We start from the raw sequence: 21,455 nt of genomic DNA on the forward strand, positions 1-21,455 counted from the left end.
ATAACTCAATTATTAAGGTGTAACTTCATCATCAGTTTCCATCTATTTTATTTTATTAACAGCGTCATAAATACAAATTTACATTTATCTATTACTAATTTTATCACAGTGATATTTATTTCCTATTTGGAAGTTTGGATTGTCTGAATCGCTTGTAGCATCTTATTGTTGGAATTGATGTCAACCAAGCTAGCATTGTTTTCAAGCTCAAGGGGAGTCCCATGGTTGTTGTAGTCTATTGTATAAAAGCATCATAGTAGCAAGCTTAGTCGAAAATCCATAATATAATGACTATGATGGTTGGGTAGTCCCACGCTTTGAAGCCATTTCGGCCTCTAGATTTTAGTTCATACACTCTTAAAAATGGCATTGTTGGAATTTTCTTGGAAAAATATTTCCAACGGTATATTGAAGTCCCTAAATGGCCTCTTGGGTCACAACATAATGTCATTAAAAACCTAGGTAACCCCAAGTCAATGTTAGTAGAGCTAAGGAAGTATCAAACTCTTTTGGAGCATAGAAAATTTTGGAGGAGCATCCAAGAACAACGAAAGCATTGAAAAGTATCCATAGAGAGTATTAGGCACACATGGAAAGAATAATGATGCAACAAGAAAATTTTTTCCTAACCATCAGTGGAGCCCACATCACAGCCTGGCCCAGTGAAGTAAGCCCAGAGATAGTAACCCTAAAGTATATCAGGGTAACATGCAAAGGAGAGCCAAAGCAGAGAAATTTTAGCAGAACAAAAGAAATAAGCCAGGAGCCGTTAAAATTTTTATAAAGGAAATTGGTGAAAAACCAGGATGTGGGACCCTTTTCTCTCCTTTCTAACAACGAGACACATGGAAAAAATTTATTGGCCCATAAGATGGTCCAATCAAATATTTACAAAAAATCTAGTCAAATTTGGTTGAATTTGATGACTTCAACAATACATTTTATTAAATAAAGTATCTCTACATTGTTAGGGAAATGTGTGTATATTTTTAATTTTCATGTCAAGCTATAAAAAAAAATTATTCCATGGATTTTAGATACTTAACTTAATAACCTATTGTTGTATTATCTATAAATCATATGGCCTTTCATGGAGAGATATCTAACAATGATTCGAAATGCAAGGAAAGTGCTAAGAAACATAACAAAAGAAAACATAAAGATAAAGATAAAGTAATTGATGAAGACAAAAACTAATATCTCATAGTGAGTTGTAATTATATTCTTTGTGATTTTTTAGATACTCGGTTGGAAAATGTGTTTACTTCGCTAAGATTTATATGAGTAATTCTAAGCCTTATTATAATGTGCAGGGATAAAGTATTATGAGTCTTAATGATAGTTACTTTGAGAATGTTAGATGTGGTATTATTTATCTTATACTTTTAGCAAAATTTGGAGTATAATTAAATATAGTATTCTATACTTTTCATAGTTATGCTAATATTGTGCCTATAAGCATGTCTATTTTGGAATAGGATTTCCACAATTTTAATTTATTTATGATAATGCTAGGTCTCTATAATAATAATGTAGTCTCCTTATTTTTATTGTTAATGTAGCCCCCATATTGTTATTTTTGTGCCCATAGAAGCCCACTATTTTTATTGTTGTGACCTTACATTATTATTTTTATATAGGCTCTGATTATTTTGTGACCCCTTAGACTCCTATATATAGAAATGAGGCCTTCCAATTTGTATCATCCGAGAATTGTTCATTTACATAATTTAAAAGAGGTTTCCCCCTCGAAGAGGCTAATTTTTAAGTCGTTGATCTATCTTTTATTTTATTTTGTGAGCTAGTTGTATAACATTTGGTATCAAAGCTTTGGATTCTAGGGTTTCACTGCTTCAAACATGTCATATTGGTGTTTTCACTATAATTCTTTTTCTACGAGGATTCATGAACTAAAATTCCGACCACATAGAGCTGATATCTTGGTGAAAATTGTGTAATAATTTCATATCTTTGGTTGCTACCTTTTCTGAGATATGGTCCAAAGAAGTTAGGGGTTTTGCAGGCTCCAAAATTAAATCTCAAACATGTGAGCCATGGAAAATTGTCATAACTCTCTCTCTAAGCATCATATTTTACTTTAGTAAAAAATTTCCAAAATTTCATGGACTTTAGTTTTTCATTGTAAGGTCCCACCTGACCAACCATCAATAATATAAAGAAGTAGAGGTCACATTAATCACTAATACTCAATTTTTTGTTTGTTTGTTTGGAACATTGCAAACTTAGTTATCATGTAATCATGTTCCTTCATCTATTTCAATATAACAATATCACGTAAGAATTTGGGGATAACGTTCCCTTCAAACCAATTCTAAAACACATTTCTCCTCAAGTTTAAAAGAAGCATGTGCTCTTTTCATACTTATATGTGAGCTCTAATTAAGACTGAAAATAAATTCCACCATAATGCCATGTGTAAGCATTAATCCAGATCAACCTATTTGATCTCTTATATTATGCTAAATAAGTTCTACTTATTGACTCTTGACATCATAACCATAAAAGTATGCCACAAGAACCGAAAATATTATGTTTCTATCACATATAAGGGTATGAATATTAACCTACTTATAACAAGATAGCTAAAGGAGGAATATACCTCTCTTCATCAATAAATCTAAAAAATATGATATTTTTATTGATTCATCAATTAAAAACTCCCAATAGCATTGCTTCATTCATGAGACTCGTATAATGAATGTTGCAGCAAGAGAAACCACTGTTACAAATTCATAAGCATATTATTCTTCAAAAGTGCCAAATAAAACAATGGACTTGCCAAAATCGGGCACACTCATTGTTTTCTACATCCATTAAAACATAATATTGCACCCATGAATACATGCAACTCAGACAAAACTTATTATACTTATTTGCACAAAATCCTACAAAATTAGTCACTATAAAAATGTTTCCAACAACAACCCTTTTTTAAATGAAAGCTTTAGACAATAAAAGTAACAACTATCCTATTATCTATTCACACTCCAACAACTTATTAAATTCATTTTCACATTCATACAAAAACTTTCAGACATAGGAAGCTACATCCATTAAATAATCTATTCATAAAATTTCTAGTACATAAAAGCTACAGTAAGTAGGACATTTACTCTAACAATTATATGCACAAAAACTACATCCATTGAAGTTTCAAAAAACATTTTGCAGGCATGAAATCTACAAGCTACATCAATTGAGGCCTTTTGGTAAACACTTTGCAAGCATGAAATCTAAAACCATTGAGGCTATTGGAGAGGTAAATCCCCTCTGCGGACAGAGGCGATCCCACTAGCCCAAAATGGGTCTAGCAACAATCAATCAACGCTACCATGCAAGTTCCTAGTTGCAAATTGAAAGTGGATTATGAGAACCAACCTAGAGTCCAACGCTAGTGTCGTAGACGAGTTGATACTCCCGTTCCCTTGCTCCGGCAGGTCACGATCCTCACGATCTCCGCGAATGGATACCTGCACATGCAAAGAACGAAGCGAATACAAGCATAAAATCCACTAAATACAACCATATATCGGTCAAAAAAGATATAGATCAAACATTATCATAATGAACAATAAGATCAGAACCATAATGATAGTCGTTTATTAATGAATAATCAACAGAGAAAATACAACCAAAGTTCTGACGTTGAATCTCTCCTCTTGCTGGACGAGCAGCTACATATGTCTTGCAATAGACCTTTCTCTCTCTTTGATTATGAATACATAGCTCAGACTTCTGACAGCATAACCTCCCTATGCTCCAAGACTCTTACTATCACTCAGGACAAGCGTTATCACTACTACTCAAAAACTAGCTTGTCAAATGCATGAGGACAGACTTTTATAGATGGAGAAGGGGAGGAAGATACAATGCATCAAGACACCCATTATGGATTGGCATTATCTCCAAAAAGCCACTGTGGATAGATGTAAGGGATAGATGATGAATCTCGACATCTAGAAGATTAGCTTTATCCTCAAAAGACTTCATGACTTGAAGGGAAAAAAACACCCGGGCGCGCGTTTGTGTAAAAATCTTTTCCAAACTTGGTTGGCGCGGGTGTAACTCTAAGACAGAGCGCCAATGGGCGCGCCTTCTTTTGAGGATCTCCTTCATTGGCGCGGGTAGTACACTGTGGACCCGCGCTAATGGAAAAAGGGCACTTTTCAGGGATATTTTGCAGGAGGTGTCTTCAGGGCACATGAAGTCCATACTTGGGGGAACATAATGCAAGTGTTTTTAAGTTATGTCACTGCTCACAGGTCCCGGAATGAGTCCTCCGAAGTACGGAAAAGGGGTAACAGGGACGGTGACCAATGGTGACAAATTACTGTGTAACAGATGCCCCCTAAAGCATGAGGCCCGAGAGAGAGAGAGAGGGGCGAAATGCTTTACAAGAACACGTGTAGTTGCTGCCGAGAATCTACATTGAGAGATACAACTGATAGCTCAAGTACATGATATATGTGGTATGGTCGCAACCATCCATAAGAGAGTACATAACAATCTAGATCCATAGTATGGGCACAGCCATCTGGTTAGGATCAATGAATTGACTCAGGTATGGTCGCAGCCATCCAGTGAATGAGTCATGTAACAAGAATCATGCCTGGATTACAACAGACAAAATCCAGGGTCTTGCGCTCCATCTCGACCCGAACAATATTACAAGTTCAAGCATGCGAATGTATGAACTGAAGTCGAACATGAATGAACATCGTCTGGTTACCAGTCAATATTTAAAACTGTTAACAGACGCGAGAGGTACCACCAATAATGACAATGGCCCTCAAGGTACTATAGGTACAATCTACGGCGTGCGAATTAGTGATCTGGCGTCGAACACCCGTAGAATCATTCGATCGGAGGCCAATGATGAAAACCTCACGTCGAACACGAAGAACCTGCCATTGAGGCATGCAGGCTCCAAGGCACCGGAAGGGAGTCTCTAGATCAACTTCCTGGATAATGAGCTGAAGTCGACAGGAAGTGACCTTGATCGAAGGTGGGCCATAATGTTTCCCACATCATCGACACGAGACAGAGAGATAATGTTGTGAATCAGGATTATGTGAGCTATCAGGGGGAGGTTGTTTTTCTGCAGAGGTCAACTTCTCATGAACATATCGGCGGCACGATAGTGGAATTGGAATTATTTGACATCAATGGATCAGAGGTCATGGTGATGAGGCAATGAGCATATGATAGGTCAAACAGGATTATCCAAATCCACAGAGGCAAGTGAAAAATGAGATGAGATATCCCCACCCAGACACGAAAGCAGACAAGTGCCATGTTCAAGAGCGACATACTGCCGACACGACAATAATTATGGTTCCATTTTTCCCCCGCCATTTCTGGCGAGTACCCCAATTATTTTTATTTACAAGCTTGATGGGGATAGCATATGCTTGTAACGTCATCTTGACGGACTCCAATGTCATTAAGTTTTAACAAGTCTGACAAAGGAAAAACTCGGCGTCTTTTCATGTTTAGAGAGTTTCAAAATACTGAGGAAAAGGAAACTCCAGGGGTGTCCTTTTTCGTAGAGTTGTGTCTCGCAAGCCCGAAAAAGTATAAAACAATGCTCGAAAGAACTGCCTGACCATTACGATCGAGGAGTACTTTTCATGTTTAGTGACTTCGACCTGAAAAAGTAGAAAAGCGATCGAAACCGTGTCGTTTCGAAACCGTTAACGAACCTGAAATGACAAAGGTCCGACGATCTTTTCGTTTTTACACAGTCGGAAAAGAGTTTAAAGACGACCGCCTCTTATTTACGTTTAACGAGTCAAGAGGAATAACTCGGCAATCTTTTCATCTTTAAACGGTGGGAAAAGAGCTGAAAGCAGACCTCCATTTTTATTCTCTTTAACAAGTCAAAAAGGGAAAAGTACTCGGCAATCTTTTCATCTTTTACGAGTCAGAAAAGAGCTTAAAGGAGACTCTTCCTAGAGGAACGAGTGGTATAAAGGGTAGCAACTGGTTCCAGCAATGGTGGAACTGCTAAAAACATGTAATGGTCAAGAGGCTGGCTAATACAAACCACTCATCGCTACGGTTCCTCAAGAAAGGATAAACAACCAAGTGAAAGCATATGATCGGCCAAAGAGATGGTGGCAATGGAATGAAACAACCAAGGCTCATCTAACAGAATTTAGTAGATAAAAGGCAATCACGAGATGTAAATCAGGTATGGGTTCATTTTTACATAAGCTTGAACCATGGAGAACTCTGCTTAGATTCGGTTTCATGTTTACACAAGCTTGAAACGAAAAAATATGCTTGTTATAAGTTCGCATGCCCCCAGCATAATAACGCAAATCAATCGAGGTACATGCCCCCCAAGCTTCATTGCATTCAACGAAGTGGATGGAATGAAGGTTCACTCTCGAGATCTATGAAAGACTCGACTTGTATTTTACGAGATCTTAATCAAAAGACTCGATTTGGAAAGGGAGTTGTTTCATTTTTTAATGAGGTCATCACAAATCAAAACTATCCTCGGACACCTAGTTTCATTTTTTAAGGAGATTGACACAAGAAAACGAACTATGCTCCAACCAAGTCTATTTTCATTTTTTAAGGAGCTTGACATAGGAAAACGAACTGTGCTCCGACCGAACTTCATCATAATGAACAGGAAGTTGGGGCTTCCAAGAGTGCCACTCCCGGTGGAAGGACAACATCTCGGAAGTCAAGACCCAATGCCCCCAGGACACTATGCACGACGGCGGCATCGCTGGATACAGGCACGGGATAGGTGGCCACGTAGTTGATCTGTGGTGGGGCAGATGCAACTGGTGGATGAAAACCAGGAGGGGATGACGACTGCGCAGGAGGGACCCGTGGACGAACGAACGATAATTGATCGATAGTCACAATTCTTCCATCGTGTGGAAAGCAAACCACACGGAAAAGTGAAGAGACAAGGGCCCCCATGGCATAAACATAGTCACGGCCAAGGAGAAGACTGAAATCTAAAGCACCTTGGGTAACCGATACGTCTATATAGATGGTTTTGCCTCCCAAAGTAATAGGGAACTTTGGAAGGATCCCTAATGGTTGACTAGTTCCTCCGTCAAAAGCCGTCAGATTCGGCGCGACTGGCACAAGCTGTGGGGAACCCAAAGCTTGCCAAGTAGTGGCAGGCATAAGACTGACAGATGCACCCTCATCCATAACAGTGCCAGGTATCGCTTTATTATAGGCGTGTACCGTAACCCAGAAAGGCACATGGGACGGAAGGCGGGAGGTGGTCAAACGACTCCAGTCGAAGGAAACGACTGAACTACTTTGTGGGGGACTTGTATGATTGCCCCCTTGCTCTAAAGGGACCGAAGCAGGACTCTCGGGAATAGCTGGGATAGGAGAGTCATTTTCGTACTCAGGAGAATCTGAGGAGACGAGAAGAACATGGGAATGATGCTCTTCCGAAACAGAGTGGTCAACGGGTGGTGAACTCGAGTCGACACTCTTTCCGACCAATGGTTGGTCTGGAACAGGCTTGGCAGAGCCAGGTTCGGGAAGAGGAGGCTGGACAAGAGAGGAATCTTGGTCGATCTCTTTGTCAGCAGGGGAACGATCTGCGGCTGCAGAGAGACGTTGATAACCAGTGGGAAGTTGGGGTGAGGGAGCTGTAAGACTTTCCAAGACAACAGAGGCTTTATCCATGAGCGGACAAAGGTGAAGGGGATGATTGCCTTCACAAAGTCTACAGGGGATTCGAAGCTTCCCTTTTCCCTTACCATTTCCGGCTGATAGGGTAGCATCGTCGTGAGCTCCAGAGGACGATGAGGGGTGGGCCGTATCGCGAGACCATACTTCTAAGACCTTGGGAATGCCAGGACAATCGCGAAGAAGATGGTCCTCCTTGCACAACCTACAAGGAAATTTGACCTTCCGCGGAGGAGCAGAAGGTGGCTCGACTTGAGTTGTACTTTTAACCTCTCGCTTAGGAGCCTTCTTCTTCTTCGTCTTCTTCTTCTTCTTAGCCACCTGGTTACTTGAATCCAGACTTTCGCCAGGCGAAGTAGAAGATGAGGACGCAGAAATAGGCGAAGAAGGGGAGAGGTCCACCTTGGAATGAACATGATGTTGTTCGGGTGGAGGAGACGGTGGAACATGAGTCAGCACACTCGGGACCACCGAGGTTGAAAACAACCATATGGGCAAACCGATGGTTAACCCAGGCAAAGACAAAGTTGCCATATACGGAGCACCAGCATTTCCAAAAGAAGGAAATGAACTAGGGTTTCCATCCGGGGGAACACCTTGGCCGGTAGACTCGGGGAAGGTTGCCATTGAAAACGAGAAAGAACCCTACTCAAGCTAATGCAAACAAGATCTAACCGTGTAAATGTGAAGAGCTAAGACAAAGGAACTGAACTTGACCTTTTCATGTTTTAAGAGTCGAGAAAAGGACAAAAAGGTGACTCTAGTCTCCTTCGAATGTTTAATGAGCATGAAGTGACAAGATGCTCACTGGCACCTTTTCTTTTAAGGAGTCTGAAAAGGATCAAAAGTGACTACTCTGGAGACTCTAGGAAAAGGGTTTACCAAACAATCTGTAAAACTACTTATACACCTTGGCAATCAGATGAAAACCAAGGACTTCCCGTACGACAGTCAATCTTCCCGAATGCTGTGTTCAGTGCATTACGGCTTGTAAGGCGGCAGAAACGGCTTCGTGTGGATAAAGGATGATAACCTAGTGGGGTCTCCACATATACTCGACGGTACGTGGGAGCACAAATCCGTGCTAGACCACTATCGAGTCACAAAAGGAGGAATCACCCAACCATAATGTGAAACAACAGTGACTAGGTTTAACGACGCCGGAACACGTCTCTAGCCTAGACCTCTAGAATGTATGCGTTAAGTTCCAATGCGTTGTTAGATTCATTCGGTTTATTTTACAGTTGATCTTCAATTAGGTTTCAGTTTTTAGGTCCTACCGTATGTGATCTCTCAGAATTTCCTAGATGCAAACTATATGCCAAAATATATCATTTCATTCGATGAATGCTAACTACGAGAGAGTTGAGATCTTTCAGTCGAACAAAATTATCATAAAACAAACAATGATAACTCTAATGCAGCTAATGGCAATAAAAGAAACTTTTCTTTAAAGTCATTAATCACCAACAACAACGAAAAACTTTAATTTCCATTAACTAATATAACGCAAAAGAGATTGTTCGTTTTTCTTTTATTGGCAAAATGCACTAAGTAAATTCTGAGAGATACGATAACAGAGAGCAAAAAAGCAAATTTCACTCAATGGACACAATCAAGTCTTTGAAAAGAAAGGCAATCCTTCAAACCAAGAAAAACTCCAAAATCTCAATGAGCCATGTGATCTAGTATCAAAACGAAGCCATATGGAAATCAAGCAAAAAGAACTAAATTGCTCGAATAACCCAAAAACAAGCTTCAACAACCACCAAACAGATGCAAAAGAGTATCCAAAAAGTTGACTGGATCAAGAGAAGACCGAAAAAGAAACTGGAAAACACCCAAATTATGCAAATGTAATCTATGCACACTTTTCATTCATATCCTGAAAATGAGAATTCTAATTATGCAAGTGTGATCTATGCAAGAGAATTATCAAACACACGATGATTCTAATGTAATCTAAGAACCAATCAAGTGCAAACCAAGAAAAACGGGTGAGAGTTCCAAAGATCATAAACTAAAAACACTCAAAGGTGATTAACACTCATACACAATTTAGCCCCCCCCGCCGAATGAGGGGGAAATTTTTTTGCAAAAAAAAAAAACAGAAAGATGCAAAATTGTGAAAATATCGAGACAAACCTCCAAGTAATGATCAAAGGAAATCAAATTAATAATTTGCCAGAAAAAGACTCAAAACCAGTCAAAAAAGACTCTGATACATTCAGATGATTGAACAAAACAGGAAACCCAAGCTTGGGAGGCTGTAAACAAGCAAAATGAACAAGTTCACATGGTTGGCGCGACTGTCAGGCAGAAAATTGCGCTAATTAAGGATTGGCGCGGTCTGTCAATGTGCAACCTGCGCCAACTGGCGCGACTGTCAGGCCTAAAAACACGCTAATCAAATTTGCCAACTAAAAAAATAAAAACTAACAGTTCACGGCTTGACCAACAGTCCACAGCTTGACTAACAGAAACCAGGCAAATCAAATATACAGATAGGAAGACCAAGCATAAAAATCCAGCTCAGAAAACTCATCTAACCAAGCAAACAAGAGAGATCAAGGTGCATGACAAACTCCAAGCTGTTTGGTTCGTAAACCAACCCGGAGATTGACTGAAGCGGCGTTGATCTACTCCGCTAATGCAAAGCAATAGCGTTTCGAAGGCTGCCTGGCCGTACTTGAGGCTCCATCCAAGGTTTATGAATCAAACAAGAAATAGCTTCCCCAGTGGAGTCGCCAAATTGTTGGAGAGGTAAATCCCCTCTGCGGACAGAGGCAATCCCACTAGCCCAAAATGGGTCTAGCAACAATCAATCAACGCTACCATGCAAGTTCCTAGTTGCAAATTGAAAGTGGATTATGAGAACCAACCTGGAGTCCAATGCTAGTGTCGTAGACGAGTTGATACTCCCGTTCCCTTGCTCCGGCAGGTCATGATCCTCACGATCTCCGCGAATGGATACCTGCACATGCAAAGAACGAAGCGAATACAAGCATAAAATCCACTAAATACAACTATATATCGGTCAGAAAAGATATAGATCAAACATTATCATAATGAACAATAAGATCAGAACCATAATGATAGTCATTTATTAATGAATAATCAACAGAGAAAAATGCAACCAAAGTTCTGACGTTGAATCTCTCCTCTGGCTGGGCGAGCAGCTACATATGTCTTGCAATAGACCTTTCTCTCTCTTTGATTATGAATACATAGCTCAGACTTTTGACAGCATAACCTCCCTATGCTCCAAGACTCTTACTATCACTCAGGATAAGCGTTATCACTACTACTCAAAAACTAGCTTGTCAAATGCATGAGGACAAACTTTTATAGATGGAGAAGGGGAGGAAGATACAATGCATCAAGACACCCATTATGGATTGGCATTATCTCCAAAAATCCGTTGTGGATAGATGTAAGGGATAGATGATGAATCTCGACATCTAGAAGATTAGCTTTATCCTCAAAAGACTTCATGACTTGAAGGGAAAAAACACCCGGGCGCGCGTTTGTGTAAAAATCTTTTCCAAACTTGGTTGGCGCGGGTGTAACTCTAAGACAGAGCGCCAATGGGCACGCCTTCTTTTGAGGATCTCCTTCATTGGCGCGGGTAGTACACTGTGGACCCGCGCTAATGGAAAAAGGGCACTTTTCAGGGATATTTTGCAGGAGGTGTCTTCAGGGCACATGAAGTCCATACTTGGGGGAACATAATGCAAGTGTTTTTAAGTTATGTCACTGCTCACAGGTCCTGGAATGAGTCCTCTGAAGTATGGAAAAGGGGTAATAAGGACGGTGACCAATGGTGACAAATTACTGTGTAACAGAGGCCTTGTGACAAACACTTGCAAGCATGTAATCTACAGCCATTGAGGCATTTTGTCAAACAGTTGGAAGCCATAATTTCTTAAATCATTTGACATGAATCTAAGATTCTTCCTTAACCTATTTATCTTATAAAATTTATAAAATAATTCTTCAAATGACAAAATATTAAAACATGGACTAAATCCTCTTATTCTTACACCCAAAACTTGACAACATGCGCACACAGTTGGCAGCAACAATCTGTAAAATCGCCCAGATTTATGATCTGGTTTTTGAAAAGTATTGTTTTGCAATCAAGTCAAGGGTTACAGTTCCATACAGTAAAAATACCCTGTGAATTTTTCCTGAATCATTACAAAAACCCCCACGGATGCAATTGTTTAAAATAGCAAATATTGTAACTCCTAGAATTTTATTTACAAATTTTGTCAAACAGATGGCATGCAAACTTGAATCTACAACCATGAGTAAAAAAATAGTAACACAAAATTAAGTTATAATTTCTTATGTATTTCCCAATTACATTCCCAAATGATTTTCTAAATCATTTCATCTATTGTAAGTGAGTTGAAGGGTTTTGAGAAACATCAAACATTATTTTGATTCAACCATTCCATCAAATACATGACAAGCATCCTCAGTTGTTAAGAATCACTCCAAAATAAGTGTTAACTAGCGATGACCATTTTAATGCATTATGTATCCTTACTTGTCATCTACATTTGCAAGGATTGTAAGAACATAATGACATAAAATTACCTCAATTACTTTCCTTGAAACACTTGACTGTCATTATTTTACATTTTTATTATGAGGGCTGATCCAGTGATTCCCCCGGGTATATGTTGGATATGTGTCACTTTCCTTACTTCTCCCGTAGGCTGCAAGTTAGCACTTATTCATGCATAATTATTTTCATATATAATAAAAATAATAGAATTTCCCATTTACGGATTTTTCCAAACACTTTGCAACATATCCTGAAACCATTTCTAAAACATCTATCTAGTTACCTGTTTTAATTAAATGAAACAAAACCATAACTCATGAAACTCTTACCCAAGTCCTTTGTACATTATTTATTGGAATTACCTTAAGAAATATTTGGCTTTCCTTTCTAAAATTATACAATACCAATATTAGTACCATAAACTACACTAATAATAATTCCAACAATATTCTAAATAATGTAAGCTTAAACCAAATTAGATGCTTACAACACTAAAATTTCAAGATAATTAAATTTATACATGTTGATATGTGCAACTCCAATCACTGAGAATATGATCCATCTATAATTCCTTAACCAACTCATTTGAACCTTCTGATTTTCCACACAACCATATCCAGGGAGAACTTCTCCCCTATAACCTCCAAGCTATAAGAGCTCTCAAGTAGTACCAAAATATAGTAGTGGAGAGATATACACGGCAAGATGAGGAAGATAAGAATTACTTCCTCTCAATACCACTCATGTTCAACTCCATTAGGTAGAGATAATTAGTAATTTAGATTAGCATTTTTCTACTCTCCAAATCTCTCTCTCTCACAAACTTCTTCAAATCTCTCAAACTTTTTGTATCACCATGCACCTCTCCCAAGTGAGAATACATGAGACACATATATAGGAGGAGCAGCAAATTCTTGTCATAAAATATGAGTAATATGAATGCCTTGTATTCCATTTAGAGGAGTGTAACTCATGCCATTAAGGAGAGGTATGCATGCCTTAGTTAAGGAGAGTGTAACCTAATAATTAAAGAGAGCGTAAGAGGAATCTTTTATGACATGTATTTAATGAGTGTAAGAGGAATATGCCATTCTTTCATGAGTGTATAAAAGAGAGTATAATGTATTATTAAAAAAGAGAGAGATTTACATAGAGCCATGAGAGTCATCAAGGAGAGAGGTGTGAAGTGATTGAGGAGATGAAGGTGACTTGTAATTCCCTTTTAATAATAATATCATAGTCTTATAAAAGATAATAATATTAATATTAATATTAATAATATTGAAGATTAAGTCGAGATTGAACTATTAGGATTGAGTAATGATATGTTAAGTGATTTTCCTTCAACTATACTTGATTGCCCATTGATTGAAGGTGACTTACTATTTTTGGAAAGTTATACTTGAGATGCTAGACATGACTTTCTATTTTCAGAAATTCATTCCAGAATTGTCAGAAATGAGATTTAATTAAGGAAATTCATCCCTGAGCTACTCATGAGTGGTATTTTTCTTCCTAAGAATAGGGATTCCTTATCGCTATTGCATACATCTCCGTGCCTTAGTAGATTGAGGACTCTACACCTTGATCTACTCCAAGGATCCAAGATTACACACTTTGATCTTTTAAATATTTAGGAATCCTCATCTCAATCCTTTTATTATAGATCCAATACTCCACGTCTTTATCTTTCATGGATTTAGAACTATGCACCCCTATCCTTTTATTAAAAATCCAAGACTCCACGTCTTTATCTTTCGTGTATTTAGGACTTTGTGCCCTAATTTCCATGGATTATCATCTACTCTACTTTGAAACTCTGTGTTTCACCTTAAGGTACTGATTGTGAGCTCATACCCATATGATGGTTCGTTGGTAAGGCATTGTTCCAAGTTCTGCACACATCATAATCTCATATATCAAAGGAATCAAATGAATTTCATAATTAATTTATTCACATTTTACCAAAGATTATGCATGACTTCCATGGTCATTTTGGTTAAGGATAAATGACTTCCAAAGCCATTTATAATTTGAACATCCTTATTTGCAAATAATCACGTCCCATGTCACGTCCTGCTCAATACAAGATTAAGCATATTTAATCATAAAATCATGTATCATGACTTCCACGGTCATTTATAATTTGAGCATCCTTGTTTGCAAATAACCATGTCCACTACCACGTCTTGCTTAGTACAAGATTATGCATATATAATCATAAAAATCATATGTCATCCATTAATAATAATTAACCATATGTTCCACATAACCATGATCATTCATGGATCTATGTGTATCAATCTTGGATCACCATCCATGTCATACACATATGTCCGAACTAGGATACCAAAGGAGAAAACATCAATAATATTCTTTTAACCAAAATCATTCTTATACACACAACCATAGATATTATCATAAGCACATAGCCACCAGGTAACCCAAACTAGGTCTATAACATATAAGCATGTACATAAGTATGTCATGCATAGTCTTATATCATTACATCAAAATAAACCTCTCTATGCGTCACAAAACTAACCTTACCAAGGTGGGACACTACATTCATGTATCATTTTAAGGGCCGAACGTTGAAACAGTGACATGTGGCACTCCATACAATTTCTCCCTACTAAACCAATCCATAATTAGGTGAGTGTGGGACATTGGGCATAAATTTATCTTGAAGAATCCAATTTCGGTATAACTTGTGGTGTTGGAAGGAAGACTTAGAGTGCTACCACAGGACCAACTTTTAGATCTTAGAGAGTCATAATTTCAAAGATACAATAGTTTCAATATATATCTCCACAAAACAAAGAAAAAGGTGTGTATATTTTTTAAGTTGCATAAATTTTGTTTGAAGAATTAGTTTGGAGTCATTCAAAGGGAATAGAGAAGCATAGATATATTTATTTCATTCCAATATGTCTCGAAAAAAAAAAAATGAACACTCTCAGTAAGAAGCCAGAAAGATCTAATATGATGCATGAAGAAGAGGAAGAAGTGCAACATGATATATCAAAGTTACAAGACCAAGTGCAACAAATTTCATTCTCCCAAAAAGAAAAGAAAAATTAATTAGGAATGATTAATTTTAAGATGGGTTGTTTAAAGAAAAAAACAAAATAATACATGGATGGTTTATAGGGGATATGGAAGTTTTAAAAGTGGACATGGAAGGTTTGAAGGAAGGTTTGACAAAGCAGCTGCAAGAAAAGATTTCCAGTGGTGACAAGGTAATCCATGAAAATCATGATGAGGACAAAGGAATATGAATTATGATTTTAGAGACTCCAATGTTAGCTTTAAGGCCCACCACATTCCAAATATAGATATGAGGAATTTTGATGGCAAGGATCCGGTAACATGAATACTATAGATGGAGCAATATTTTGATCTCCATGATGTGCAACACACACAAAAGGTACACATCACATCTTTATATTTAGAGCCCAATAAATTTGTATGGTATCAATGGCTTTGTTCTCATAAACCACTTGTCACTTAGTCATTTTTTATGGAGGAAATGATATCACATTATGAGGATACAAAGAGAAACACCTTCTTTATCCAATTAATAAAAATCAAACAAAAGGGTTCAATGGTAGAGCACATTCAGGACTTATAAAAATTGAATATCATGATAACTGATATTCCAGAGGAGCATAGGATTGATGTCTTCATAGGGAATTTAAAGGATAAAATCCAACATGAGGTTAGCCTTTGGGAACTTGATTCATTGGAGAAGGCATTCATGGTAGCAAGAAAAGCTGAAAGCAAAATTATGGCAACAAGGAAATCTACCACTCACAACTATAAAGATGGAAGTGTTGTTTCTCCTAGCATTCCATAACATACGAGGTTGAAACCACAACAAATGGAAGAAAAAAGAGCAAAAGTGATCTGTTACATTTGTGATAGAAAATAAACTAAAGGTCATAAGTGTGATGAGAAGAAATTATTTTACATATATTATGAAGAGGAGGAAGAAAAGGAAAAAGAAACATTAAAATAGGAGGATATACATCAGGAACCAACACAAGAGAAAGAAGAAATGAATCCAGTATTAGTGTTGATTGATTCTGGTAGTACCCATAACTTTATTCATTGTAAGATAGCCAAGGAATTTAATTGCTTCCTATATCCAGCACCAGAGTATCAAGTGATGGTTGCAAATGGAGGAACTATAAATTTCTCTAGAAAGTGTCATAATATAAAGCTAACCATGGGGTAATATGTATTTAATAGTCCATTTTTTTCCATTCCAATGGGTGGTGTTGATGTCGCACTAGGAGTCCAATGGTTACAATCTTTAGGGATGATAGCTTTTAATTTTCAAGAACTTTTCTTGAAATTTTTTTGAGAAGGAAAGGAAGATAAATTAAGGATTATCGCAGGGAAACTAGGAAATATAATCAAATCTAATGGCATGACAAAAATTGTAAATAAATAACAACGTGGTATAATTGCACAACTATGCTCACTAGAGGTTCAAACATCAAAATCATCTATTTCTCCAGATCTCCAAAATATCTTGGACAATCATTCCAAGGTAGTTGAGACTCCCAAAGGAATCCTAACTATTAATGATCATGATCATGCTATTCATTTGATTCTAGGAAGTGTTCCTCCAAACATCAAGACTTACACATGTCCCTATGCCCAAAATAGTGAAATTGAACGTATGGTTTTAGAAATGATAGAGGCCAATATAATTCAACGTAGTCAAAGTTATTTCATTGCTCCAATATTATTGGTGCACGAGAAGGATGGATCATGGCATATGTGTCTAGATTATAGGGAGCTCAACAAGCTGACTATTAAAGAAAAATTTTCCATTTCTTTCATTGACGAATTGTTGGATGAATTACATGGAGAAATATACTTCACCAAGCTGGATATTCATTTAGGATATCATCAAATTAGAATGAATAATGAAGACATTCTAAAAACAACATTCAAAACTCATGATGGTCATTATGAATTTTTGGTCATGTCTTTTTTCCTTACTAATGCACCTTCCATATTTCAAGGTTTGACGAATTCCATTTTCAAACCATTCCGTAGAAAATTTTTGTTAGTATTTTTTGATGATATACTAATCTACAACAAGTCTTGGAAGGATTATGTTCAACATGTCCACAGGGTGCTCAAACTATTAGAGGAGAAACAATTATATGCAAAAACCTTAGAATGTTTCTTGGGAGTACAGGAGGTGGAATATTTGGGTCATATTTATCTCATCAGGTATTTAGGTAGACCCTAACAAAATTAAATCCATTGAGGAATGAAAAATCACCACAACCGTAAAGAGTCTTCAAGGATTTCTCAGGTTGACAAGATATTATCACAAGTTTGTTAAGAATTGTGGGAGAATAACAACACATGTAACAACATTATTGAAGAAAGATGCATTTTCTTAGACTCCATAAGAAATTAAGGCCTTTGAACATCATAAAGAGGCGATGTGCCAAGCACCAGTCTTAGCTACGCTAGACTTGCCAAAAACCTTTATTATGGAATGTGATGCCTCGAGAAATGGAATTGGTGTTGTTTTAATGCAAGAAGGAAGACCCATTTCTTTTGATAGTCGTCCAATCAAAGGAAAGTATTTACATAAACCTATTTATGAGAAGGAAATGTTGGAAATACTAGATGCACTGAAGAAATGGCGACCTTACCTAATGTGAAGACACTTCAAGGTGAAAATAGATCATGATATTCTTAAATACTGTTTGGAACAAATATTATCTTCATAAGAGTAGCAAAAATGGGTCACAAAGATGTTTGGTTATGACTTTGAAATCATCTACAAAAAAGGGAAGAAAAATGTTGTTACAGATGCACTCTCAAGAAATGATGAGGATGTGGAAGCATTTCTTTGTAACATTTCTATTATCTAGCCTGATTGGATAACCGAAGCAAGGGATGAATGGACAAATGATGAAGAGGTGTGGACACTCATTCAAAATTTGTAGCAAGACCCCAGTACATATAATACATTTATCTAGAAAAACGATTCATTGTGGTACAAATATTTCTTATATTTTTGTAAGAATTCCCAACTCAAATAAAATATTCTTTTGAAATTTCACACCTCCTAGTTAGGAGGGAACTTAGGATTTTTTTAAAATTTATCACAGGATTGAGAAGGAAATTTTTTGGGAGAGCCTTAAATATGATATTCAGAATTTTGTGGAAAAATGTTTGGTTTACCAATAAAATAAAGTTGAGACAATTTAGACCTCGGGTATGTTACAACCTTTACTCCTTCCAAGTCAGTGTTGGGAGGAGGTCTCAATGGATTTTTTCATAGGTTTACCCAAGTTTGAAGGAAAGAGTGTCATCACAGTGGTAGTTTATAGACTTAACAAGTATACACACTTTTGTGAATTATATCATCCATTTAAAGCTAATACAGTTTCTGCTGCATTTATGGAAACAATTCAAAAGCTACATGGAAACCCAAAGATTATTGTAAGTGACAAAGATCCCATTTTGACTGGAAATTTTTGGACGGAATTATTTTCTTGTCTTGGTACTCAACTAGCTGATAACTCATCTTATTATCCTCAATCTGACGGGAAAACTAGGACACTGAAAAAATGTCTGGAAGGATATCTCCGTTGCTTTCTATCTAATAAACAAACAAAATGGGTGAAGTGGTTACCATTGGCTGAATGGTGATATAAAACTTCCTTCCATACTGCAGCAAAAATAACCCTATTTATGGCACTTTATGGATATCACTCACCATCCATCACATCATGTTTAAGAGAAAATTCTAAGGTTCAAGGAGTGGAAGATCACATCAAGCATCGACAACAAGTTCTCCAACTTTTAAAAGATAACCTCACTCTAGTGCTGAATTGAGTGAAACAACAAGTGGATCAAAATCGCAGTAAAATAAGTTTTGACCTAGGCAACTAGATATTCCTACAACTACAACCATAAAACAAATGCCCCACAAACAAGCTAAGAATGATAATAAATTATCACCCAAGTACTATGGTTCTTACAAGGTGTTGCAAAATATTGTTACTATGGCATATAAATTGGAGTTTCCTACATCTTCTTGAGTACACCAAGTTTTCCACGTTTCATGCTTAAAGAAGGTTATTGGTGACAAGTTCTCAATTTAAACAATATTGACAAAACTTAACAAAGAATGAAAAAATATATTGGTGCGTGAAGCGGTCATGGAAACAATAACCCAAAAACTATGGAATTGATCATTTTCAGGGTATCTCATTAAGTGGAAGAACTTACCCACTGGAGATTCCACATGGGAGGATGAGAAACTTATACGGAAGCATCCAGAACTACTCAAGCATTGAGGAAAACACTTTTTTTGAAGGAGAGGGGGATGTTAGGTCCCTATAATAATAGTGTAGTCCCCTTATTGTTATTGTTAATGGAGCCCCCATATTGTTATTGGTGTGCCCCATAGAAGCCCACTATTGTTATTGTTGTGCCCTTACATTATTATTATTATGTAGGCTATGATTATATTGTGACCCTTTAGACTCCTATATATATAAAGGATGTCTTATCATTTGTATCATCGAAGAATTGTTCATTTATGTGTATCTATTTTTTCTTCTATTTTATGAGTTGGTTGCATAACATATAATTATTAGGTGGATGGTAAGGATTTAACCTCCATGAAATATTCTAGAATATTCATAGTAGTATGCACAAATCAAAGGTCGAGATTTATCTCCAAAGTAGTTATGCCCTCTTTTTCCTTTTAATTAAATTGATAGAAATAAATATCATATGAACAAGTGTCATATGAAATGAGTTACAGTTTTTTGGGCCTATGGTATCAGTAAGACAAGATATTGTAACAAAGCCTATTTATAGATTAAGAATATTCTTGAAAAAGTGGGAGTGAATCTAGTTAAATGTTTTTTTAAATGTATATATGTTTAACTTATATATTAAAATTATAATTTGGTTTATTTTTATGAATTTTTTTAATTTTAAAAATGTGAGATGTGTCATGAAAAAAATGTTGTGATGCATATTATGGTTTGATCTCTATATTTATATACTTCCCATTTAATTTATATGGTTAATACTTGTTCATTTTATCTTTAGCATATTATTGTTTCTCCAAATGGCATAGAGATGATAGGAATAGAGATGAATATATATGTCAACGAAAGAAAAGGTAAATGTTTTTTAGTATGATGATATACAAATTAATGGAAAATGAGAGGTTTTAAAACTCTAAAGTGGACAAAATTTCCATATAATTCTTTTTTGAAACACTTAGAATAAAAAAAGCAAATAGACAGGAGGTAAAATATGAAGAAGGGTTGCAGTTCTCAGGTGAGACAATTGACTCACTCAAGAAACTACCCCACACACTCTATTACATTGCATCAAGCCATAAAACCATTACATATATAAGATTATATCATTGTTGAACAACTTCTTGGAATATAAGAACTTCCATCCAACTAAGTCTAATCAAGGAAAAACAATTCAACAATATATAACAAATTATAATTATGGGAGAATATTCTAGAGATTTCTCCATTATTCCAACACTCACTCTTAATGGATAAATGTGTTTTCTACCACACACAACTGACTCCTACATGCTTCGAATTTTTCCTTTCCAAGAGGCTTAGTAAATATGTCAGCCATATTTTCACTGGTATTATAATAAAATAAATCAGTTTCCTTGGACTGCATCTTTTGGCTGAAAAAATGATAATGTGTCTCGATATGTTTTTATCTTCCGTGGTACACAATATTGTTGACCAGCTTTATGGTTCTTTGATTGTAACACTTGATAATAGTTGGATTTATCTATACTTCTCCCACATATTCAAGAATTCGTCTCATCCAAATTTCTTCACACGTAGCACTGCATAAAATCTTATACATAGCTTCAGTAGATGGCAATGAAACAATTGGTTGTTTCTTACTCCTCCATGCCACAATCCAAGATCCAATACTGAATGCATAACTCGAAGTTGATATTCTATCATTAGGATTTCCAACCTAATTTGAGTCAGAATATCCTGATAATTCAATGTCATGTTCATCAGTATATTTAATACCAAAGTTAATTGTTTCTTTCAAATATAGAAAAAATTGATTTGCTGCTCCTTAATGGCTTTCAAGAGGTTTGTCCATGTACTAAATTATAATGCTAACA

Source organism: Pinus tabuliformis, chromosome 2_2, assembly GCF_031772625.1.
Source record: "Pinus tabuliformis cultivar Carrire ecotype Pingquan chromosome 2_2, CPIR1, whole genome shotgun sequence".
NCBI lineage: Eukaryota > Viridiplantae > Streptophyta > Pinopsida > Pinales > Pinaceae > Pinus > Pinus tabuliformis.